The following is a 27381-nucleotide window of genomic DNA, read 5'->3' as shown; positions in this document are numbered from 1 at the left end:
TTTTCTCTCTCTCAACTGGCTAGGTATATATTAGAGACTTATTATGCAATCTATCTCTGATCCAAGCATATTTAGTTAGTGGAAATTAAGTAACAATTCTGGCTCGTAGCTGTGACAAGGTTTTAGCTTTGGTCGAACTGTGAGTTTGCATTTATTTCTGAATTTTTATAAATATTTCAGTAGAATTTTGGAACAGACTGACGTGAGGATTGCTTCTCAGACTCTATCTCTCATTAGAATACATGATTAGATCTTCTTTGAAATAGACGTTAGCCTTGACTAGTCCTCAGTTTTAGAACACTGCACCTGAATCCAACTCACTGCCTGGTGAGGTTAAGTGCTTGGTGGTCAGGTAGCTATTGCTGGACTAGTTAGTAAGTTCTTTCCTATGCTGAGACAAAAATCTGCCTTACTAATAATTCCACTCACTGGTCCATTCTACCTGGTAGAACACGCCCGCCATTTTCTATTCCCTTACCTTGTTTTATTTGTCTTCATAGTACTTCTCATTACCTCACATTTTATTATATTTATTTGGTTGATTTGCATATTATGGTTTTTCCTCCTAGAATGTCAACTGTATGAGGTCACGCACTCAGTTTTGTTCACTGCTATATCTCCAGTGCCAAGAACAGTGCCTGGCCCATAGTAGGCATTCAATAAAGATTACTGAATACGTGAATGCCCCTTCTCAACACTGCTTCTTTTTAGATAAGACATTATATCACCATTTAATGTGTGTGGGGCCCACAAATGTGAGAATCAATCACACCTTCTGTATGCTTGCCAAAACTGCTGAAAACATGCTGAACAAGACAGAGCTGTGCAAAGAGAAGTGCAGAAGGTAAAGAAGCTTCTATCACTGAGATGTGGGGCAAAATTAACATTATTTGGGTTCAGTTATTGAAATAGTTATGAATCTCCCACCTTCCCTTTAATGCAGACTATAGTTCCTCATAATTTTAAAGAGATAAAGTGATATCTAGATCAGCTTAAACCTCACGGAGAATAGTAATATATATAATAAAGAACAGGTCAGTCTCATAGTGATGAGATTAAAAAAAAAAATGAGAGTCACAGGAGAAAATGTCAGAGATGTCTATCTAAATCATCTAGTGCTTCTAAAACAGAAATACCACAAGGGGATGGCTTTAACAAAAAAAAAAAAAAATTATTCTCCCATAGTTTAGGAGGCTAGAGGTCCAAATTGAGGGTGCCAGCTCTAGGGGAATACATTCTCTCTCTGTTGGCTCTGGGGAAGGTCCTTGTCATCAATATTCCCTTGGTCTAGGAGCTTCTCAGTGCAGGAACTCTGGGTCCAAATGACAGGCTCTGCTCAATTCCAACTCATAGAAACCCCTTGTACAACAGAATGAAATCCTGCCTGGTCCTGTGCCATCCTCACAATCATTGCTGTTTGAGCCCATTGTTGAAGCCACTGTGTCAGTCCATCTCGTTGAGGGTCTTCCTCTTTTTCACTGACCCTCTACCAACCTTGATTTCCTCCTCAAACTCCAATTGCAATCTCCTCAATTCAGCAAGTATGTCTAGTTCTGTTTAGGTCTCCCCTACCCAATACTGTGGTCAGAAAATTTCCTCCAGGTAGAAAATCAGGGCAATTATAGAGCTCACCTCGTTTCTGTCATGGATCACAGCCCTGTACTGCCTGTTATCCAGTATCTTTAAGCAGTGGATTCATATATTTTGTCTAAAATTCTAGCAAGAGGTGAAGTCTAGTCCTTGTTACCCCATTTCAGCTAGGAGTGTAATAAATGTGACATCTGACCAGAAATTTGAACAATGATAGATCTCATATTTAACTAAATCATAACCAGTGTAGGTTTTTGTTGTTGTTGTTGTTTTTACTTTGAATTTCTACAACCCTCTGACTGTCTAGTACTGATTGTTGTAGTTAGGTGCCGTCGAGTCTGTTCCGACTCATTGTGACCTTATGTACAACAGAACAAACACTGCCCAGTCCTGCACCATCTTCACAATCATTGTTATGCTTGATCCCATTGTTGCAGCCACTGTGTCAATCCATCTCCTTGAGGGTCTTCCTCTCTTGCACTGATCCTCTACTTTACCAAGCATGATGTCCTTCTCCAGGGACTGGTCCCTCCTGATAATATGTCCAAAGTATGTGAGATGAAGTCTTGCCATCTTCGCTTCTAAGAAGCATTCTGGCTGTACTTCTTCCAAGACAGTAGTTATCTACTAATAATTAGCAATGTAATTAATCTTCTAAGCAATTTGTTTTCAATACCATCCAGTGCCATCCACTTGACATTGACATGGCATTCTCGCAATGATTTCAGAATTCTGAAACTTCTAAATGTCATGAAACAAAATGGTTATCCTGGTGGAAAAAAAATCGCATAAAAATCTGGAAGTAGATTGTTACTGAAGTGTTTAGAAAGTTAATGTGTGAGCTCCAAATATATAAAATTGACATCTGGGGAACCATAAAAACCTACTTAGAGGACAGCTCCTGGCGCTGCTTTCTTGGTGGTACGAGGTCCCTCTGTCTCTCTGCTGGCTTCTCTCTTTTATATCTCAAAAGAGATCGACTCAAGTTACAATCTAATCTTGTAGATTAAGTTCTGCCTCATTAACATAACTGCCTCTAATCCTGCCTCATTAACATCATACAGGTAGGATTTACAACACCTAGGAAAATCACACCAGATAACAAAATGGTGGACAATCACACAATACTGGGAATCATGGCCTAGCCAAGTTGACACACATTTTTTGGGGACACCATTCAATCCATAACACCATCCCAGGGCGAGGGTGGGAGCATCCTTCTGTCTGCCTGGAGCAATGTCTCCATGGTGGAGATAACTAGGTCATGCCACATGATCCATCAGACGTGCAAATGGATATCACCAACTCCCCTTAATTCTTATCCTACAAAACTGAACCCATTCTGATCCTATAAAACCGAACCACCTTCTGATCATTTTGCTTTTGGCACAGCTTGCTTACAGGGAAAAAATGTTGAACTGATGCTACTATCCTGTCCAAGTGATCATTTTATTCCTCATTCAAACTTAAATGTTGCCTTTCTGGCAATGCCCATCAGTCTCTGTGAGCTTTATTGGTATGATTCAGTATCCCCAAGTCAGATCAGCTCCAGGACAATGACATGAGCATGTATCTGAGCTTGGAAGGCTGAAAGACAGACCCTGGGTGGAGTTGAATTCATCAGCCGATTAGCCTTCCCTAGTCGGAAGTAGTAACCCTTCTGCTTGGTGTGCAGTGTTTTGAATATCTATATTACTCAAATCAGGAATCACTTTATACATGTTCCCAAAGTAAACCTTTGGGACATTCTCATCAAGGAGTCTGAATTTTTTTTTTTCCTTTTTCCAAAATAAACATATGCAAAAAAAGAAGTGATTGAAAGACTTTGAGTAGAGACTGTGACTTGGTCCCAGGATAACCCCCAAAATTTACTTCCAAAACCTATCTGATGTATTCATAAGAGGGGTCACGAATATTTCCCTCTGATTTTCTCTGTATTTCTATTTCCTGGGAAGCTTTTCTTGGAATTTAGAAGTATTATTTCCCATTTATGAAACATAACGTGATACTTATCTTTACCTAGCATCTTTCATGCTCTTATGAAATCCGACTGCCAAACCCTTTTTATGCAGATTCTCACTGCAAACACCATTTTGTTTCTTTCTTTTACTTTTTATCTCCCTCTTGTTTTAAGTGACACAAAATAGTTGTGATCTGCTCTGGGGAAATGAACACGTTACTTGCTTGCTGCAATGCACAAGCTTAAACTTTAATGGATTCTTCAGGAAAGACAAGTTCACAGTCAGCATTCTTTTATCCCTCAATGGTGACAGGGAAAGAGGAGCTGGGGATTTTCAAGAGCGAAGAATAAGAAATATGGGAACTTTTTCAAAGACTAAGATAATGTACAAGTTCTAAAAATATTCCATTTGCATTTAAAAAATATGCCCTTATAGTCTGCAAAGAATACACTTTTTTGTTAGATTTTAAATAATCATGCTGACATATTGGTGCTATTAAAAGTCACCGGCCATCTATTATTTAGAAGAAAATAGAATGGATTTCGGTGTAAAAACACGCCTGCACGTATTCAGAGTAGTAAGAAATATTAGTTGTTTTTTCCTTAGGCTTTAAGTTGAATAATGGCAGCACATTAGACTATTTTTATAGCTTGTTTCTTTCAAAGTTAGTCTTTCTATTGCTGAAGTCAAGAGTTTTCTTCCCCCAATTTCGGTCAACGTTTATTACACAACTAACTCCGGCAGAGTCAGCTCACATTTTCTTTCATTTGTACACATGTCAACACAAGATGAGCCTAAAAACAAATAAATTAGTGATCCTATATCAGGGCTCAGTATGGCTAGGAGTTTTGGGTGAAGAAACAACAACAACAACTAAAAAAATTGAAAATATGATCATCGCCCTTGAAAAGCTTATAATCTGATTGTTCCTAGCAAGGTCTGTGCTTTGGGCTCAATAGGAAGAGTGGCCAGTTGATAGCTGGCTTTACCACTTGTTGACAGGTGGCTTAATCTTGGACAAGTGATGGAACCACCTAAGACTCTGTTTTCTCCTCTATGAAATGGGTTTTCCAGGACTGTTAATAAAATTAAATAAGGTAATATTTTTCAAACCTAGCTCAGGTTCTGATATATGAAAGCTCTCAAAAATATGAGCTACGGACTATAGTTTATCCACTAATCATTTCATCCATTTATTGATCTAACAAACCACATTCTATGACACTATTTTAGGTACTGAGAGTACAAAGATAAATCATCCCCTTCCCTCAATGAAACGACCATAAAATGAATGAAACCAAAATCATTGTTGATAGAATCCAATTCTTCTCATTAAACTAAGTACATATTTATTGAGAACTTACTCTGTCTATTCCATACGTCTAGGTCATAGAACAATTAGAAAAAAATGGAATTATGAAAATAGAAGCCAGCAATTACTGATTGCTCATTATATGGAAAGTACTTGCAATGCCCCATCTCACATATTATTTCAAACAATAATACAAAATAATTCACCATGAAGCGCATTTAAAATTCCTGTTTTATAGACTGGAAAAGGGAGGCTCATCAATTACAAAGATAGATTGCTAGATCTGGGGCATAAACGTAGTTATCTCTGACACCAATTCTACAAACTTGTGTGGAAGAGGCTTTAAATTATAGAGATGTTCAGTAAAGGAAGAGAGACATGGGCAATGGATATTATCCAAACATCCTTTACTGAAGTGTATTGACTCCACAGCACTGGAGAATGCTGAGCTGATAACAGGAAGGTTGGTGTTTCGAACTCACTCAATGGCTCCATGAAAGAAAGACTTGGCAATCTGCTCCCATAAAGATTACAGCCGAGAAAGCCCTATGGGGCAGTTCTTCTCTGTCACAAGGGGTTGCTATGAGTCAGAATTGACTTAAAGGCTCATAACAACAACAATAACAACAACGTGTAAGACACTATGCTAGCAACTCTCCAGGTTAGCAGGAGATATCTATGGAATTATATTCCTAGTTAAGGCCCCACCTTCTCTTGGTAGTTACCTCTTCTCCAGCTCTTAGCCACGTGTTTCCCATGGAAGCTGCTACATCCTTACGTGACTGTGCTACACAGTTCACAACTGATTGCTTCAAAGATGGTACTTGAACCAAATCAATGAGTCCCCCTCGTGAGACTTTTGGATTTCAGATGCAGAAAACTGATGTGGTCGAATCTGTACTATCATATTTGGAAAATTGTAGACCATTGTTACTTCAAACATTTTTTCTGCTACCTACTCTCTCTCTGGAATTTCCTCTATGTTATATTACTTGATATTGTCCATAGATAGCTGAGGTTCTATTCACTTCTTTTAGCCTTTTTCTCCCTCTAAGCTTTGTTTTTGTGTTGTTGTGTCCTGAAGTTCACTGTTTTTTTTTTTTTTGCTGCATTTTCTAACCTGCTGTTTTTTCCATCCAGTAAAATTTCTATTTGAGATATTATAGTTTTCACCTCTAGACATTCTACTTGGTTCTTTTTTTAAGAATCTTCCATTTTTCTCTTCACTCTCTTAAATTTTTTCTTTAAATATTTGAACATAGTTATAATTGCTTTTAAAAAAAAAGGTTTGTCTCCTAGTTTTATTATCTATGTCATTTCTGGGTCTGTTTCTATTGACTAATTTTCTCCTGGTTTTTAGTCACATTATCCTGCTTCTTTGCATGTCCAAGAGTTTTTTGATTGAGTGATAGACAAGGTGAATTGTATATTGTTGAGAGTTTGGATTTTGTTTTTGTCTCTTAAACAGTTATGGGCTTTGTTAGGTTGATCGTTAAGGTACTGGTTGGTTTATTTTATCCCTTGAAGTATTTTCTTTAAGATTTGCTACAGCAGCTCTATGATGGTCTTCACTCCAAGGATAATTGGTCCCTGCTACTAAAGCATGATCTCTTTGGGGTCTCTACTAAATGTCCTGGTGGTTTACTGAAAACTCTTCATTCTGACAGGTCAGCACTCAAATGTCTCTCCACCCCATGTTAGCGATAGGAATATTTCAGTTTACAAGTCCTGGGTTGTTCTTTGCCCAGTGTTACGGAATTTCACTCTGTATATGCACTGCCTAATACTTTAATACTTAAGAGAACTTCTTATAGATTTCTGAGTTCTTTTTATGTGTAATTCCCACTTTTCTGGAATTCTGCTCCACATCTTCCAGTCCTTGTTGTTAGGTGCCATTGAGTCGATTCCAACTCATAGTAGTAACTCCTTGTACAACAGAATGTAATGCCGCCTGGTCCTGTGCCATCTTTACAATCATTGCTATTTGAGCCCATTGTTGAAGCCACTGCGTCAATCCATCTCATTAAGGGTCTTCCACTTTTTCGCTGACCCTCTACCAAACATGATGTCCTCCCCAAACTCCAATTGCAATCTCCTCAATTTAGTAAGTATGTCTAGTTCTGTTTGGGTCTTCCCTACCCAATATTGTGATCAGAAAATTTCCTCCAGGTGGAAAATCAGGGCAATTATAGAGCTCACCTCCTTTCTCTCATGTGTCGCAGCCCTGCACTGCCTGTTGTCCAGTATCTTTCAGCAGTGGCTTCATACATTTTGTCTAATTTTCTAGCAAGAGGTTAAATCCAGTCCTTGTTACCCCATTTCAGCTAGAAGTGTAATAAATGTGACATTGACCAGAAATTTGAACAATGATAGATCTCATACTTAACTAAATCATAACTGGTATGGACTTTTGTTTTTACTTTGAATTTCTACAACCCTCTGAGTGTCTACTACTGATAGTTATTGTTAGGTTCCATCAGGTCTTTTCCAACTCATTATGACCTTACGTACAACAGAACAAACACTGCCCAGTCCTGCACCATCTTCACAATCATTGTTATGCTTGATCCCATTGTTGCAGCCACTGTGTCAACCCATCTCCTTGAGGGTCTTCCTCTCTTTCACTGATCCTCTATTTTACCAAGCATGATGTCCTTCTCCAGGGACTGGTCCCTCCTGATAATATGTCCAAAGTATGTGAGACGAAGTCTTGCCATCTTCGCTTCTAAGAAGCATTCTGGCTGTACTTCTTCCAAGACAGTAGTTATCTACTAATAACTAGCAATATAATTAGAGTTATCTTCTAAGTAATTTATGTTTTCAATACCATCCAGTGCCATCCACTTGACATTGACATGGCATTCTCGCAATGATTTCAGAATTCTGAAACTTCTAAATGTCATGAAACAAAATGGTTATCCTGGTGGGAAAAAAAATCACATAAAAATCTGAAAGTAGAATGTTACTGAAGTGTTTAGAAAGTTAATGTGTGGGCTCCAAATATATAAAATTGACATCTGGGGAACCACAAAAACCTACTTAGAGAACATTAAATTATTTACAAAGCACTTTATTAACAGCACTTGCTATTTGATGTTTAATAACCCAGTCCGTCAAATATTATATATCAATAGAATTAATGTCAATGAAAATAGTGCCTAGTAGGCAATCTTTTTTTCTGTTTTATTGTATCTATTTCCCCAACTCCTTGAGATGGGCTCAAACTCCTTGGCTTTAGCAAGGCCAGATAGAATAATTTTAGCAGGAGGCTGGTGAAATAGTCAACTTTCCCAGCTGATTCATGCTGGCTATCCAGAGAAGGAAATGCACTGTCTGCTTCAAGAGCCCACAGGTTAAATGAGTACATCACCTTGAGTTTATAAAATACAATTATTTTGACACAGTTGCGCCATGGACAGTTCTCAGGAATTTCTTGAGCAGACAGCCTCAGTGAAATTTCCTTCTTTTCCAACTTAATCCATCCTGTTGCAATCGCATCATTGGTCTATGGCATAAACTCTTCTCAAACACATCCTGATACCTTCCCCAAGGTGGAACTAACTAGGTCACATGTTTTGTTCTTGCTTACTGTTTGTTTTAGTTTTTTAGTGCTGCTATAACAGAAATAACACAAGTGGGTGGCTTTAACGAACGAAGATTTATTTTCTCACAGTTTAGGAAGTTGGCAGCCCGCATTCCAGGTGCCAGTTCTAGAAGGATTTCTCTCTCTGTGTTGGCTCTGAGGAGAAGGTCTGTGTCTCTTTTCAGCTTCTGTTCTTTAGTTCCTTGGCGATCTTCATGTGGCGTGTACCTTCCCCTGGGTGTGTGCTTCCTTCTCTGTGCCCAACATGCTCTTTTATATCTCAAAGGAGATTGGTATAAGGCACACCCTCACACTGATATGGTCTTATTAACCTAACAAAGAAAGCCCTATTCCCAAATGGGATTACATCTACAGTTATAGGGGTTTAGGGGTTTACAGCACATATTTTTGGGGAGATGAAATTTAATCAATAATACTGTTCATTTCACGGTTATGCAGTTTTTCACATTTTAATATCTTTAACATTAGGAGAGGACTCAGTTACCAGAGCAAATGGAAACAGCAACTGGTAGAAACTCTGGTTTCTCTCGGCCGACTCCACCTGGGCACTTGACAGAGCTCACTTTGGTGTTCACAAATGTGCAAACATCATTGGGCATTCTCCCTTCTAAACTCATTGCTGTCAAATAAATATGAAAATTCATCAGGTTCATCTTGATGACCAGAGAAATCCAAGGAAGTATATAAGATCCTCTAAACTCTGATATCCTTCTGTTGTCTTTTTTTAAAAAATCTTTTTTTCAAAATGTTTATGGTACTATATACATATGCATGCATTTACCTATTAAAAAAAAATTGCCATCAAGTTGATTCCAACTCATAGAGACCCTATAAGATAGAGCAGAACTGCCCAATAGGGTTTCCAAGGAGTGGCTGGTGGATTCAAACTGCCAACCTTTTGGTTAACAGCCGAACACTTAACCCCTGTGCCACCAGAGCTCAACTTTTACCTATAAACTACTATTATCCTCATAGTAGCACATTCAATTTCACTTATTCTTTACTCATACCGTGTGTTTTGCTAAATCGACAACCCTAAACAATTATATCTTTACAAAGAGATAAGTTTTCGTTCATAATTGTCCAAAGTTCTTCATTTATCTTTCCCTAATTCTGCTTTCCACTCCCTGTCTGTCAGTGTGTAATGCTGTGGTGGCTGGTGTATTGCCACCATGCTGGAAGATATACCACCAGATTTCAAATACCAGCAGGTTACCTGTGGGAGACAGGTTTCAAGGGAGCTTCCAAACTAAGACATACTAAGAAGAAAGACCTGGTGATCTACTTCTGAAAAATCAGCCAATGAAAATCTTGTGGCTCACAACAGAATATTGTGCAATATAGTGCAAGAAGATGAGGCCCGTAGGCTGGAAGACATTCAAAACATGCAGTGGCTGCACCAATAGACCTGCACATACCAAGGATCATGAAGATGGCCCAGGACCAGGCAGCATTTCATTCTGTTGTACACGGGGTCGCCAGGAGTCAGAGCTGACTTAACAGCAACTAACAACAATCCTCTTTTCTCTCCTGTTATTACTCAAGGATGCCATTTGGAGCTCAGTTTTTATATTCTGTCATTCTTCCTTGTGAAGATGTTTCTTTCATTTCTGCACATAATTTTCCCGTGAAACTGCCTTTTAGGCATGAGCCCGTAGAGTGCTTTAGAGGCAGTTAAAACTAGAGCCTGTTGTAATCATGATAAAGATGTAAGGTTTTTCAGAACCCTCCTTTCCAACATCGTATCAAGGAAAGAAAGCAGAAATTATCCAGCCTGGACATGTCATTCTCTCTGCAATTAAAACACAAGTACTCTTTTCATCCCATACTTACTATCTTATTTATATTCCCTTAAAGCCAAAACGGGTGTCTACAATAGCCGTCTGAGTATGACTGTCACAGCGGAAGTCAGAGGAGACAAGGCGGGCATGCAAGCGTGTCCTTTTTGTATGGAAAAGGTGGTGGTGGTGGTTTTTGTTTGCTTGTTTTGTCTTTCTGTCGGTGAATATTGCATGGCCATGAGAAACTGAGTTTCAAAGACAAATAAAATCAGCCAGAATTGAAGATTTAGCCAGGAGGAAATTTTCTCTTTAAAGTGATATCTTTAGCAGGACATTAGCCCTTAACTTAAGGGCTATCTGGGGAACATTCATGATGCGTGAAGTGGGAGTCACCGTAACTGCAATGGAGTGTCTTTATCTTCCTTTCCTTGCTATTGTTTTTTGCCTCACATTTCCCCCCAGCTTCCATACTAAACATCCCACACTACAATTTTCATTTCCGATACCATCCCAAAATCCTTACAGTGGCTTTCAAGGTCATGCATAAAGGACATTGAACTGATTGGTGCCCCATCTGGCCCATCTCGTGTCCTTCTCCCATTCTTGATTTGCAGTAGCTGCCCAAGAGTCCTTCTCGTCCTTAACATCTCCAGGCCTTTCTTTCTCCTTTCTACTACCTTCATTCTTACTTTTATTTTGGGACCTCAGCCCCTGTTTCTTGAGACTTTTATGCCACACGTCAATATCACCCCCACCCCAACCATCAACTGTGCCACTCTCTACCATATTACCCCTCTGTATTTCATTGGCTCCATTCTTTTCGCCATTAGATTATAAGCCACATGCAGGAGAGATCTTTTGTGCCTTGTTGATTGTTGTGTTCTCAGCTCTGAGCTGAATGTGTAATATTTGATGGGTTCTTATAAATATTTTATTGAAAAAATTGAATGCACGCCCCTCTTTCTCATCTCTGGAATAATAAGGGATGGTGGAGTTTGCACTCGTGTATAAACACTGGAATAAAATTAAAGCTTTCCTGATAAGAATTCATTCTTCTTTACTGCAGTCTTGGAATATGAAAAAGGAATAACAAACCTGTATTCAGGACCTGGACTAGAGTGGAGCAAGGGAGGTACCTAGGGTGCAGACTTTGAGGATGGATGCACTTACTGTTAGGGTCATGCACTTACCCTTAGAAAATCTGCACTTGGGTGACCCTGAGAGCGAGTATTTCCTTAAATGCTGCACCCTAGGCACCTCGCTTTAGCTCTGACCCTAACTAACGAGTCCTTGAGAGAACACTCCTACAATAAAACCAAAAAACCCAAATCCATTGCCGTTGAGTGTATTCCTACTCATAGTGACTCTATAGGATAGAATAGAACTGCCCCATAGGGTTTCCAAGGAGTAGCTGGTGGATTTGAACTGCCGACCTTTTGGTTAGCAGCCGAGCTCTTAACCACTGCACCACCAGGAATCCAGTCCTATCACTGAGTCAGGTTAATTTTTCTTGCTTTAAAAACAGGATTGCCAGAGAAAATACAGAATGCCGAGTTAAATTTGAGTTGCAGATAAACAACAAATAGTTTTTAAGTATAATTATGTCCCATAAATGAGACATGGTTATACTAAAAAAATATATATATATATTTGTTGTTTATCTGATATTGAAATTAAACTAGCCATCCTATATTTTTTTTTGCCAAATCTGGAAACACTTTCTAGAGGTTTTCTGGGGTAATACTCTCATGGCAGTGATGTTGTGGCAGATTTCGCCTCAATAAGAATCTTGTAGAGGGAGGGCCTCTCTGTCCTGTGAAGCAGCATCTAAATAATGAAATGCCGAGTTGAGAGGCTCACCAGTCACTGCGGCACTGTTCTAATCTTTCCAACCCTCTCATTTTTCTTTACAATGAGAACCTATCAAATCAAGTAAACATTCCCACTCAAAGCTTTCATAAAATATTGAACATTTAATTTCAGTTTCTCAAAGCAGTCAAGCCTGCTTTAACTCTTGGAAAATTTTGTATATTTACTAATAACCAATTCCCTGGAGGTCTGTGCTGTGCCTCCCAGGGAAAGGCTGACCAGACCCTTTTCTGTCTACATTCTTTCCAAGATGGTTAAAAATACGCCGATATGCAGCTTGTTAACAAAGTCCCCTTTAACTCAGACTGCATTTCAGTTCCAGACAAGATAGCGATGCTCTGTTTGGCTTAGAAGAGAAGATTTCAGCTGGAGAAGGATATTTTCTTTCTTTCTTTGACTATCACCTTACCAGTTCTTTCTGAGGGCAAGAAACGAGCATGCAGAGTCCGCAGGATCCCTTTCAGCAACATCAGAGAGGAAGTTGCATCCGGGGTAATTGAATATCTGTAAGATGAATTATCTATGATTGGAAGAAAAAAAAAAAGGAATTTATCAAGAGACAACATGCTAACAAAATCTAAACAGCAAAACTAATAATCTAGTACCTCATGGTTCAGAATTGAAATGATAACTTATGAGCATAGGATGAACAAAGTAACAGAGAGTCAGAGGATGGTAGAAATATCTCAGATACGTCAGAGTCCACACTGTCACTTATCTAAATACTACAGAAAGTCTTCAAGTGTCAGGTAGTGTATAAAACTATTTTAGTGGTTTCAAACCCTGCCTATAAATCAAACCTACCAGATATATTGAGGGTCATTCTCCTGGGCTTTAGGCTTGGCCGTCTGTATTTTAACTCTCCCATAGGGATTCTGATAGGGCAAGTTTTGAGGTACAATCACATTCATTTATTTATTCATGAATTCAACAAATTCTGGAAAGCTTATTAGGTACCAAGGGCGATTCTATTTTTAATTTATTTTTTCAATTTCTAGTTTTCTTGAACTTTCATCTTAGTATTGAGGGATAAAAACAAATAAGCAAGATAAACACTAAATAAATAATATGTCAAATATGATAAGTGATACAAAAGAAAATACAACAGCCTCAGACCAAGAATGTGTGCCTAGTCGAGGAAAGGAGATACCCTTTTAAATACGGTGGTAATGAAAGTCTCTAAAATGAGACCAGATAAAAAGAGCAGTGCAGACACAGAGAGCGTTCTCAGCTCCCTGAGGCAGGAATGGTTTCTGGAAAGTTTCTGGAAGAGCAGGGAGGCTAGTGTGGATGATAGAACATGAGGTTCTAAAGGCATCCATGAATCAGCTACCCAGAACCCTGCAGGCTATGATAAAGAGGTTGTATTTGATGCTAAGGGTAATGGAAGTGTTTAGAGCAGGGAAGTGATATGATCATATTTTATTTCAAAGACTCAGTCTGGTTGGGGGAAGTAGCTCTACCTTTTGCACACTTATGCAGTTGTCTTGGTGAGTAACGATGGTGGCATGGACTAGGGAAGTAGCTGTGGAGGACGTGAGAAGTGGCTGAGTTCAGGTCATGTTGTTAAAAGTCAAGAATCAGAGGATTTGCTGATGAATTGGCTGTGGGTTATAAGAGAAAGAGGAGTCTAGGATGACTTGAAGTCTTTGGCCTGAGTAACTGAGTCGATGGAGGTACCAGTTGTTGGGCTGATGAATACCCTGGAAGGAGCCAGTGTGTGGATGAAAGGATTTACAGTTTGTTTTGGAAACATGAAGTGTGAAATTCCTCTTAGACACCCAAGGTAAGATGTCCAATAGGCAGTTGGATCATATAAAGTCATTTTTAAGGGAAGATTTCAAGACTGGAAATATGAACTTGGGAATCATCAACGTATAGAGAGTATTGTAACAATGATATTTGTTAGTTTAATCACCTGGGGAGTTAGCATAAGTGGAGAAGAAAAGAGGCCCAAGGACCACACCTTGAGGTCCTCCAACACATAGAAGTATTTTGAGTGAGATATACTTTGCCCTGCAAGACAGATGTGAAGATTACAGGATGTTTAGCATCCCAGAATCCACCCACTAAATACTAGTATTGCCTCCCAGCCATTGTGACAACTGATACAGCCCCCACATATTTGCACACACTTGGTAGACAACTGTTGACTGTTTGGTTATTGAAATCAATAACTAGCTTCAAATAACCATTACAATTACAAGATTTTATTCTAGGGATTATGAATTTCAAATATACTTGGATTAGAAAAATACATTTTATCAAGGGTTATGGTATTAGAGAATATGAAAATTTGTTTGCAGACCATCTCCTAGGGACAAGAAAATAGAGCAAGCTCAAAAAAGCAGTAAAGCCACTTTTACCATTCTGCCACTTAACGAGGATTAATTGACAAATTGATTCTCTTAATGTACTTTGTAAAACATTCTGATATTTGCTGAAGGCATAATGAATGCTAGGTTGACAAACTAATTTCAGTAACCCAGAGCAATTCTCATCACTCCCACCAACAGACATTTGAATGGTATGCTTGATATTTTTCTTGCTTTTGTTCACAAACCTGCTTATGTAAGTTGTCCATGATAATGTAAATACACTACTCCATTAGGCATTATGTAGATAAACAATAATATATAGCACAGTATTTCCAAATAACTATTTTGTGAAGTAGTAGTTCCATGAGATAGTCATCCATCCATTCATTTCTGGGGTAATAATAAGGTTCTATATCTCCTTCTTAGTAGCGATTTGGTTTACTAGGTTTCTGCATTTGTCAAAACCCCCATCCCTAGAAACAGCTACTGCCTTGATTTTTTTCCATCATATTTTTGCCTGAATTTTATATAAATGGAGTCATCCAGTCTGTAATCTTTTGTATATGACTTCTTTCACTGAACATAATGTTTTTGAGATCACTCATGTCATTGGGCATGTCGGTAGTTTGTATTTTTATTGCTAAATAGTGTTCTGTTGTTATATATGCCACAATTTATTTATCCATTGTTCTATTAATGGGCACGTGCATTGTTTCCAATTAGGGGATGTTATGAATAAAGCTGCTGTAAACGTTCCTGTCCACCACGTGCCTATCAGTTTGTTGTACTTGGGGGACTTGCATGTTGCTGTGATGCTAGAAGCTATGCCACTGGTATTTCAAATACCAGCAGGGTCACCTGTGATGGACAGGTTTCAGTGGAGCTTCCAAACTAAGACAGACTAGGAAGAAGGACCTGGCGATCTACTTCTCAAAAAAACTAGCTGGTGAAAACCTTATTAATAGCAACAGAACACTGTCTGATATAGTGCCAGAAGATGAGCCCCTCAGGTTGGAAGGCACTGAAAATATGACTGGGGAAGAGCTGCCTCCTCAAAGTAGAGTCAACCTTAATGATGTGGATTGAGTAAAGCTTTCAGGACCTTCATTTGCTGATTTGGCACAACTCAAAATGAGAAAAAACAACTGCAAACATCCATTAATACGCAGAATGTGGAATGGATGTAGGAAAATTGGAAGTCATCAAAAGTGAAATGGAACGCATAAAGATTGGTATCTTAGGCATTAGTGAGCTTCAATTAACTGTTATTGGCCATTTTGAGTTAGACAATCATATGGTCTACTAAGTCAGGAATGACAAATTGAAGACAAATGTCATTGCATTCATCATCATAAAGAACATTTCAAGATCTATCCTGAAGTATAGCACTGTCAGTTATTGGATAATATCCATACACCTACAATGAAAAACAGTTAATATGATTATTAAATTTATGCACCAACCTCTAAGAGCAAAGATGAAGAAATTGAAGATTTTTCCCAATTTCTGCAGTCTGAACTCGATCAAATGTGCAATCAAGATGCATTGATAATTACTGGTGATTGGAATGCAAAAGTTGGAAACAAAGAAGAAGGATCAGTAGTAGGAAAGCATGGCCTTGGTGATAGAAATGATGCTGGCAATCACATGATAGAATTTTGTAAGAGCAGCAACTTATTCACTGCAAACACCATTTTTCAACAACATAAATGGTGACTATACACATGGACCTTGCCAGATGGAAAACAAGAATCAAATCGACTACATCTGTGGAAAGAGATGATGGAGATGCTCAATATCATCAGTCAGAAAAAGGCCAGGGGCTGACTGTGGAACAGACCATCAATTGCTCATATGCAAGTTAAAGTTGAAGCTGAAGAAAATTAAAACAAGTCCATGAAAGAGAAAGTACAACCTTGAGTATATCCTAAATGAATTTAGAGACCATCTCAAGAATAGATTTGACGCAATAATGAAGAAAGTAAAAGGTAGTTAAAAATACAGGAAATAAAGAAAAGATCAAAATGGATGTCAGAAGAGACTCTGAAACTTGCTCTTGAACGTAGAGCAGCTAAAGTGAATGGAAGAAATGATGAAGTAAAAGAGATGAACAGAAGATTTCAAAGTAAAGTATTATAATGAAATGTGCAAAGACCTGGATTTAGAAAACCAAAAGGAAAGAACATGCTCGGCATTTCTGAAGCTGAAAGAACTGAAGAAGAAACTGAAGCCTTGGGCTGCAATTTCAAAGGATTCTATGGGCAAAATATTGAGTGATGCAGGAAGGATCAAAAGAATATGGAAGAAATACACAGAGTCACTGTACCAAAAAGAATTGGTTGACATTCAGCCATTTCAGGAGGTAGCATATGATCAAGAACCAATGATACTGAAGGAAGAAGTCCAAGCTATAGTGAAGGCATAGGTGAAAAACGACACTCCAGGAATTGATGGAATACCATTTGAGATGTTTCAACAAACAGATGCAGTGCTGGAAGCACTCACTCATCTATGCCAAGAAATTTGGAAGAGAGCTACATGCCAAAACACTGGAAGAAATCAATATTTGTGGCCATGCCAAAGAAAGGTGATCCAACTGAATGTGAAAATTATTGAACAATATCATTAATATCACATGCAAGTAAAATTTTGCTGAAGACCATTCAAAAACAATTATAGTAGTACATCAGCAAGGAACTGCCAGAAATTCAAGACAGATTCAGAAGAGGATATGGAATGAGGGATATCATTGCTGATGTCAGATGGATCTTGACTGAAAGCAGAGAATACCAGCAAGATGTTTATCTGTGTTTTATTGACTGTGCAAAGGCATTAGACTATATGAATCATAACAAATTACAGACAACATTGCAAAGAAAGGGAATGCTGGAACACTTAATTGCACTCATGGGAAACCTGTAAAGAGACCAAGAGGCAGTCATTCAAACAGAAGAAAGGGATACTGCATGGTTTAAAATCAGAAAAGGTGTGCATCAGGGTTGTATCCTTTCACCATACTTATTCAATATGCATGCTGAGTGCCTTAGTTATCTAGTGCTGCTATAACAGCAATACCACAAGTCGATGGTATTTATTCTCTCACAGTTTAGGAGGCTAGAAGTCCAAACTCAGGGTGCCAGCTATAGGGGAAGTCTTTCCCTCTCTGTTTACTCTGGAGGAAGGTCCTTGTCATCATTCTTTCCCTGGTCTAGGAGCTTCTCGCTGCAGTGACCCTGGTCCAAAGGACATGAGCCACTCCTGACTCTTCTTGCTTCATGGTAGTAAGTTTCCATCCCACCTGTCTGCTAGCTTCTCTCTTTTATATCGCAAAAGGGATTGTCTCAATATACAACCTAATCCCATAGATTATGTCCTACATCATTGACATAACTGCCTCTGTTCCTGACTCATTAACATCATACAGGTTAGGATTTACAACACATAGGGAAATTATATCAGATTACAAAATGGAGGACAACCTCACAATACTGGGAATCATGGCCTTGCCAAGTTGACACAGATTTTTGGAGAACACAATTCAATCCATAACACTAAGCAAATAATCTGAGAAACTGGACTATATAAAAAAGAATGCGGCATCAGGATTGAGGAAGACTCATTAACAACCTGCTATATGCAGATGATACAGCCTTGCTTGTTGAAAGTGAAGAGAACTTGAAGCACTTACTGAGGAAGATCAAAGACTACAGCCTTCAGTATGAATTATACCTCGACATAGTGAAAACAGAAATTCTCACAACTGGACCAGTAAGCAACATCATGATAAACGGAAATCAAATGACATATTGCATTGGGCAAATCTGCTGCAAAATATCTCTTTAATGTGTTAAAAAGCAAAGATATCCCTTTGAGGACTAAGGTGCACCTGACCCAAGTCATGGTATTTTCAGTCGCCTCATATGCACGCGAAAGCTGGACAATGAATAAGGGAAACCAAAGAAGAATTGATGCCTTTGCATTACGGTGTTGGTGAAGAATATTGAATATACCATGGACTGCCAGAAGAACAAACAAATCTGTCTTGGAAAAAGTACAGCCAGAATGTTTCTTAGAAGCAAGAATGGCAAGACTTTGTCTCACATACTTTGGACATGTTATCAAGAGGGACCAGTCCCTAGAGAAGGACATGATGCTTGGTAAAGTGGAGGGTCCGCGAAGAAAGGAAGACCCTCAACAAAATGGATTGACACAGTGGCTGCAACAATGGACTCAAACAGCAATTGTTGTGAGGATGGTGTGGGACCAGGCAGTGTTTTGTTCTGTCGTACATAGGGTAGCTATGAGTTGGAACCGACTTGACGATGCCTAACAAAAACAAACATTCCTGTACATATCTCTTTGTGAGCATATATTTTCATTTCTTTTGGCCAAATACCAGTTGAACTCTTGGGATGCAGGGTAAGTATATTTTTAGTTTAGTAACAAACTGTCAGAGTTTTTTCCAAAGTGATTGTATCATTTTACATTTTCACCAAAAATGTATGAGAAAGTTCAGAGTGTTCCATATTCTTGCTAGTACTTGATGTCACCTGCCTTTTTAGTCTTAGAAATTCTGGTGAGCGTGCAGTGGTATTTCCTTGTGATTTTAATTTGCATTTCCCCAATAACTCTTGATGCTGAGCACTTTTCAAATGTTTATTGGATATGCATGTAACTTTTTTGTCAAGCATCTATTCAAAATGTTTGCCCACAGAAAACTGTTCTGCAGCTATTTAAATGCTGAGTTGCTATGATAAATTTACTTTTAAAGAGTTACTTTGTCTGTCAAAGAGTTACTTTTTCTGTTACTTTGTAAAGGCAATACCCAATGACCAAGGAGGAAGTTATTCATGGTACATGTTTTAAATTAATTACATATATTTTCAAGACTATCCTTGTTAATTTAGTAAATTAAGCTGGTTTTTATTAAAGGCTCTTCAACTTACTGTGGTTCTGGAGAGTAAGAACATATAGTAGACAATATGTATAATTCTTATGGATTTTAATTGCAAATAATATAGAAACCCAAAATTACTTATCATAATATCCTATTTAATTATATTAGTTTGTCAATTTGCTTCATTTTGTTGCTACTATTGATATAATGGAGCCCTGGTGGCACAGTGGTTAAGAAATTGGCTGCTAACCCAAAGGTCGACAGTTTGAATCCACCAGCTGTTCCTTGGAAACCCTATGGGGCAGTTAATATTTGAACGTTTGTTTAAGCAAAAGCATCAAGCATACTTTGTTCTGTAAAATACCTGAAGTCTAATTTGGTCTGTTTTATTCACCAACTGAAAATGTACGTAAAGAGTGACATTGGTGTTGTTGTTAGGTGTTGTCAAGTTGATTTTCAACTCATAGTGACCCCATGTGATAGAGTAGAACTGCCCCATAGGGTTTTCTAGGCTCTAATGTTTATGGAAGCAGATGGCCAGGTCTTTCTCCCGATGAGCCGTTGGGTGCCTTCAAACCACCAACCTTTTGGTGAGCAGCTGAGCACTTATCCTTTGCTCCACCAGGCGCAGAGTGATAGTCAGTGAAAATTCCATGTGAAAAATAATTTATAATGCACACATAGCGGGATATGTTCCTGCGTATGTACGTCACGCCTTTCATTGTAGAGACGAGAGACTGAACAAAGAGGTCATGAAATCGGCTACATCTCTACGCCATGGTCAGAGGGATCTGTCAGCTACCTCTTACTTTTAAGAACCTGACATTACATATAAAATATGCATTCAGATAATAAGAAACAAAACCCAGCTTGCTCATCCTCATGCAACAAATATCATTTCTGGATTTGTATTTTAAGTGGTCATGGGAGATTTTTATTTTCATGAGTACATTTTTAACCCTACAGATAAGATAATGTTCACATAATTCAAATGAATGAAGCTTAAAACAAGGTGGTCAACTCAAACTGTGGTCAGCAACCATTTACCCACAAGTCTTTCTAGCCAATAAAACAGTAATTTGTAAATAATGTGTTACAATACAGAACAAAGAGCATTTTCATAATCCTCCTGGACAGTGAGTTCTTCTCATAGGAAACCTACTTACAACCTGCCTTGGACATGATGTTTGAACAAAATTACTCACTACAGCTCCAGACAGCTCCCCACTCTACATAATAACTGGCATTTGCTATAATAAATCCACCTTGGCACAGTTACCTTTTCAGCCAGGGTTGAGGGAAGGTTGTGGGTGAAGTACCTAGCAGTCAAAGAGAAGGCTACTCATAGTATAAGTTCTGAAGTATTTTATGAGACTTTTTATCAGTACACTAGCATGTACTGAAAGAGGCTTATTAGCTGCTGTGGAATTGGCCCCCAAGTCATGGTGACCCCATGACACAACAGAACAAAATACTGTCTGATCCTTTGCCATTCTCATGATAGATTGCAGGTCGGGCTGCTGTGATCCACAGGGTTTTCATTGTCTGATTTTTGAAAACAGCTCACCAAGCCTTTCGTCCTAGTCTGTCTCAGTCTGGAAACTCTGATGAAACCTGTTCAGCATCATGGGAACATGCAAGCCTCCACTGACAGAGAGGTGGTGGCTGCACTAAGCGTGAGCAAATAGATTGGTTTTCTTTGTTTTTGTTGTTGCTGCTGTTGGCAGAGGATTGAGTAGACCTTCTTGATTTCCTAAAAATGACGGAGTGAAGTTAAAAGAAGCAACATAATGACGACGGTTACAGAATATACACGTTTTACAGCTAAAGCTGATTGTCTATTACAAGCAGCTGAGAACATTTTCATGCCTTTTTTTTTTTTCCTTGTATACTTACTGGTAATATTAGGTCAGCAGTTCAACTATGGATTTCTGAGAAATGTCATTGCTTAGTTTTCTTCCTCATTATTCTGCACATGTTCTTCTCTTCTGGCATTGCTAATTGGCTGGTCAGCCTTTGGCCAACGAGCCATAGATGATATTATTATGGTGGACAGAGACAGCAAACTATGACCCCAATGTCAAATCCAGCCCTCTGCTTCCTGTTTTTGTAAATAAAATTTTATGGGAATGTAGCCATACCTGTTTGTTTATGTATTGTGTGTGCTTCTTTTGTACTATAAGGACAGAATTGTGTAGTTGCAGGAGAGTCCCTCTGTTCTACAAAGCCTAAAATATTTAATATCTGGCCCTGTGCAGAAAAGTTTGTTGACCCATGCTATAGGGTGATAATGCTTCCCAGTTAGTTAAAATAAAGCCCAGTAATGCCTTCATCCCATGATTTCCAAGGTACAACACTGTTCAGAAAAAGAATACCTATGTAAAAATGAGTACATTATATCTGTGTCAGGGGAACCATTACTTCAAACGCCTCTAAATTTTCCCAATATCCTATCTTCTTGTCTTTGTCAGTAACAACTGTGCCTTTCCAACACACAGTTTGAGTTGGAAATGACTGTTCAAAATAAATACCAAGTTTCCCAACTTTTCTTGCAACTAGGTTTGACCAGGTAGCCAACTTATGACCCAAAGATGTGAGCATATGTTATAGATGTAAGTTCTGCTAAGTTTCTCTTTCCCTACATCTTTTTTGCTGGGAAACATGAATATTATGGGGAGTCCACCAACCTTCTTGGACCTTGCTAACAAAGAACTCACCATTGGGATGATGGAGTGGAAATTTCAGAGCTACTTGGATTCGACAAGCAGGGATTGCCATGTTGTTGTTGGGTGCCATCAAGTCGATTCTAACTCATAGCAATACCATGTGACAAAGTAGAACTGTCCCATAGGGTTTTCAGGAGCAGATCAGTAGGTCTTTTCTCCTTTGGAGCCACTGATTGGTTCGAGTCTTCCGATTATCAGCCGAGCACTTAACCATTGTGCCACCAAGGTTCCGTAGGGATTGTCATACAAGCTGTGAACTATTGTGCTCAACTTTTTCTTAACATGGCAGGTTTTAAACGCATGTAGCTTTAAGCCATTGCTTATTTGAGTTTTTGTTATGGATTGAGTTGTGTCCCCCCACAAATATGTATTTAAATTCTGGCTCCTACACGTATAAATATGATCCTGTTTGGAAATAAGGTTTTCTTTGTTATATTAATTATGTCACACCTCAGTAGGATGCATTCTAAATGGAATCACCTCTGAATTGTAAAAAAGAGCAGAATGGACCTAGAGGCACACCCAGGGAGAAGAAGATGACAGATGACAGAGGACAGAGGCAGATGTATCCATAAGGACTGCTGGCAGCTTCTAGAAGCTGAAATAGGCAAGGAAGGACCTCCTCCTAGAAGCTGCACCCTGAGCTTGAACTTGTAGCCTCCTGAAGTGTGAGAAAATCCACTTCTGTTCTTTAAAGCCACCCACTTATGGTCTTTGCATTACGGCAGCGCTAGGAAACCAAGGCACTGCTATTCCCAAAAAGTGTATTAATAAATAAGCTGGACGCTGGAGTTTCTTCTTCAGTCCATATGTGCGGTGGACCCTTGTTGGGCTGTCTGCACTTCCTTCCTCAGTCCATACGTGCAGTGGACCCTTGTTGGGCTGTCTGCACTTCCTTCCTCAGTCCATACGTGCAGTGGACCCTTGCTGGGCTGTCTGCACTTCCTTCCTCAGTCCATACGTGCAGTGGACCCTTGTTGGGCTCTCTGCACTTCATTTCTGGGCACTTCTTTCCCCTCTCCCCTCCATCTCTGTGGACATAGCAGGCACGTTTAGATTTACAAATGGTACCTCCCCCTTCTTTGCCAGAACTGATTGGACCAAGAATGGGTAAAAGATCCCAGGTGGGCCAAGCAGTCACAATTCTGGGTATTGTTTCTGTCAGGGAACTGGGAAACCCTTGGGGACCATATTTTCTGGCATGTGCCCTGGGCTGCAGGGAAAGTCTGTATGAGCAATGAATGAAACAAACATCACTGGAAGAGCAATTATGAGAGGAAGACTCCTGAAAACTCAAATCCCTGCATCTGGTCCATTCATCCCAGTTCCTTCGCTTGGTACCACGAGACTTACCCACATTTAGTGAGTAAAAATGTTCATCTACAAATTCAGAAGGGGGGGAGACCTGTAACTGTCTCTGTTTTTTCCTATACCTGAAATTAAATTCTGTTTTGAGCCCCCTTCCATTGGGTGACCAAAACTCAGTATTAAACAATTCAGAGTTTCCTAATTCATTTTATCTGGGGCTGCTTGTCACTTGTGGAGGGTTTCTGTAAAGTGTTGGAGACACGCACATCTAGGTCAGCATCATCCATCCACGTTATGATATACTTGAACAGCACCACTCTAAAATTTATAGATGGGTGGCATCCGATGCCTCTTGTTCTTTATGTAACAAATTGTCTATCCATCTTCTCTGAGTTGAATTAAATCTGTCTTGGAGTTAGTGTTGTGTGCCGTGAGTTGGTTCTGATGCAGAGTGACCATATAGGACAGAGTAGAGCTGCCCCATAGGGTTTCCTAGGCTGTAATCTTTATGGAAGCAGAACACCAGGTCTTTTCTTCTGTGGATCTGCTGGTGGGTTCAAACCACCGATTTTTCAGTTAGCAGCTGAGCTCTTAACCATTGTACCATCAGGGCTCCTTGGCTTTTCATCCAAAAGTTTATTTTGAGATAACAAGCGTTATCTATTGTTCTAACCTCAAACCAAACCTGTTGCCATCGAGTCCGTTCTGACTCATAGCGATCCTATAGGACAGGGTAGAACTGCCCCAAAGGGTTTCCAACGAGCAGCTGGTGGACTCCAACTGCTGATCTTTTGGTTAGCAGCGGAGCTCTTAACCACTGTGCCACCAGGGCTCCATTGTTCTAACCCTGTGCTGCTTAAATACTAAGGTGCGTGTGAATCACCTGGGGATTAAAATGCAGGCTCTGAGTCAGTAGGTCTGGGTGAGGCTGAGACCCTGCATTTCCAACAAACTTCCAGATGATGCTGGTTCCGCTGGTCCGTGGACCAGGCTTGGTGGAGCAATGTTCTAACTCGCGTATAAAGGTAAAACTTCCTTTTGTCGTATACCTTATAGGATGCCTCCTCATTTGGGCTCTTTAAATAACATGTGTCAATTCTTCAATGTAAACCATTCAATATTTTTATAGAGACTCCTATAATTTGTGTGTTCATTTTTGTCATTGCAAGCTGAACGTTTCTATTCTTTAAGGAATGCATTTTTTTTTTTTAAATCTGCGTATTTACCATGTTTTACGATGTCTCTAGCAGACAAAAGAACACTGCACTGAGAGTCAAGATAAATAGGTTCAAGTCTAGACTCTACTGTGTCTGGAAATAGGCTCCTTGGGTCTATTTTTCACCGGTAAACTGCCCTGCTTACTCCCACAGAGTTGTGAGTTTATGAAGGGGAATAGGAGACATATGAGTGTGCTTCCAAAGCAGTGCTCTCGAAGTTCAAGTCTTCGTTCTTGTGGATGCTGTTTGGCGGTTGGTAGCTGTCTATTTCCAGCCATTTCCACGGCTCCTACTGTAAACCCGGCGTGTTGACAATCTCGCTCATGAAAATCCCTAACCTACGTCTTCCTTTGTGACTTCAAACACAGTCACTGTCGATATCTTAATTAGATAGGCTGCGGTTTGTGTAGCAGCTCAGTAAATAGTTTATTTATTCTGAATCCTTCCTCTGGGAATGTTGTTTTGAACTGCAGCCAACCATCTCGTTTCAAACGGGGCAAGGAAAGCAAGCTACGGAAACGCACTGCATTTCTTTAAGGTGCAGCTTAAAAACACCGCACCTGGAGTGTACAGAGACACAGCTGTCTGTGCAACTGTACAAGCTGGGTCCCACTCCTTGTATTCGGAAATAACTTCTGTAGGGAGGATCCCCGAGGCACTGCCTGGTGGTGCCAGTGTTTGGAAGATGGTAGCCACAAATGCCCTTTCTTTGGCAATATCTGCCTTTTGATGCTAACAATCCTATATTAAAGAAAAGCAGATGTAGACTTGTATATTCTTATTTCCAAATCAGTTACCGCTTCTCAAGTCTGATAAACGACACTTAGAGCATCAGGCCAAGCTGACAGAAGGCAGTCAAAGCAGCAACAAGCATCCGCCTGCCACATCAGAAAGCAACAGATATAAAGCCCTTCTGATTGTCTGGTTCCATTTTGAAGGTACCGCTTTCTTAGCCCTATTAGAGGACAGAGATGAGAAGGTGTCCTCTGATCCCAAAACTGGAACTCTGACTACATTTTTTGATCATGAATGAAGAGGGAGGAGTGCCTCTGGGGTGGGGTTCAGTACTACAGAGGAAAATCCTTTTGCAGCACTCAATGCCCTCCAGCCATAGTAGGCAATGCCTTGGGCAAACAGAGCATCTGGCATTTTGCTGCTGCTGCTGCTGCTGCTGCTACGTTCGGAGACTTGGTGGCGCAGTGGTTAAGCTTTTGACTGCTAACCAGAAGGTCAGCAGTTGGAATCCACCAGCTGCTCTTTGGAAACCCCATGGGGCAGTTCCGCTCTCTCCTACAGGGTTGCTATGAGTTGGCATCCACTCAATGGCGATGGGTTTAGTTTCGTGGTTTGGCTGCTGCCGTTACCATTGCCACTTTGCAGGCAGTCACAAGATCCTCGCTTCCTAATTTATGGCAAATCACAAACTCACCAGAATCAACAAAAGATTCTTAAAACTCCTCCAGTAATTTTCGAAATTATACTCCCCTCCAACTGATTAGGCGTGATATTCTCAATTGCCTCAGATGCACGCAAAAGCATATGGAATAAGGAAGACTGAAGAAGAATTGATGCCTTTGAATTATGGTTTTGGAAAAGAATATACCAGAACAAGGAACAATTCTGTCTTGGAAGAAGTACAGCCAGAATGCTCCTTAGAAGCCAGAATGGTGAGACTTTGTCTCAGGTACTGTGGACAAGTTATCAGGAGGGAACAGTTCCTAGAGAAGGACATCATGCTTGGTGAGGTAGAGAGACAGCAAAAAAGAGAAAGACCCTCAACAAGATGGATTGACACAGTGGCTGCAACAATGGGCTCAAGCGTAACAATTGTGAGGATGGCACAGGACCGGGCAGTATTTCGTTCTGTTGTACATAGGGTCACTGTGAGTTGGAACTGACTGGACAGCACCTAACAACAACACTCCGTTGATACTTTTATTGTTATAAAAATAGGATCTAAACTGGTAGATTCAAGTTTCAAAGTATCCATTGTCGTATGAGTTCTGTTGTTCTTAATTCGCTCATTTGTTTTTTCAAAGGATATTCATTGAGAGCCAAAGATAGGTAGCTGTCATATGTTGTCGTTAGGTGCCACCCAGTCAGTTTTGACTCATAGTGATCCCATATGACAGGATAATCTTTACGGGAGCAAATCGTCAAATCTTTCTCCCGCAGAGCCACTGGGTGGGTTCAAACTGCCAACCTTTCAGTTAGCAGCCAAGCACTTAACCGTTTGTGGCACCAAGGCTTCTTAGCTGCCATCTAGTCGGCTTCAGCTCATGGCCACCTTAAGTACAACAGAAGGAAACACTGCCTGGTCCTGTGTCATCTTCACAGTTGCTGGCATGTTTGAGTCTCCTGTTGCAACTACTGTGCCAATCCAGCTCACGGAGGATCTCCCTCACCCTCATTGGCCCTCTACTTTACCAAACATGATGTTCTCCTCTAGCAGCTGATCCTTCCTGATGGTGTGTCCAAAGCAAGCAAGTTGGACAGTGTTCTGTTGTGATCCATAAGGTTTCCATTAGGTAATTTTTGGAAGTAGATCACCGGGCCTTTCTGCCTAGTCTGCCTTAGTCTGGAAACTTCACTGAAATGCTGTCCACCATGGGTGACCCTGCTGGTATTTGAAATACCAGGGGCATAGCTTCCAGCCTCACAGCAACACACAAGCCATCAAAGGATGACAAACTGACAGAAAAAAGTGTAAAAACCAAACCCACTGCTGTGGAGTCAATTCTGACTCATAACGACCCTATAGGACGGACTGGAACTGCCCCATGGGGTTTCCAAGGCTG

The sequence above is a fragment of the Trichechus manatus genome, unplaced genomic scaffold (genome assembly GCF_000243295.1).
Source record: "Trichechus manatus latirostris isolate Lorelei unplaced genomic scaffold, TriManLat1.0 scaffold00008, whole genome shotgun sequence".
NCBI lineage: Eukaryota > Metazoa > Chordata > Mammalia > Sirenia > Trichechidae > Trichechus > Trichechus manatus.
Note: the sequence above shows the minus strand (reverse complement) of the source record.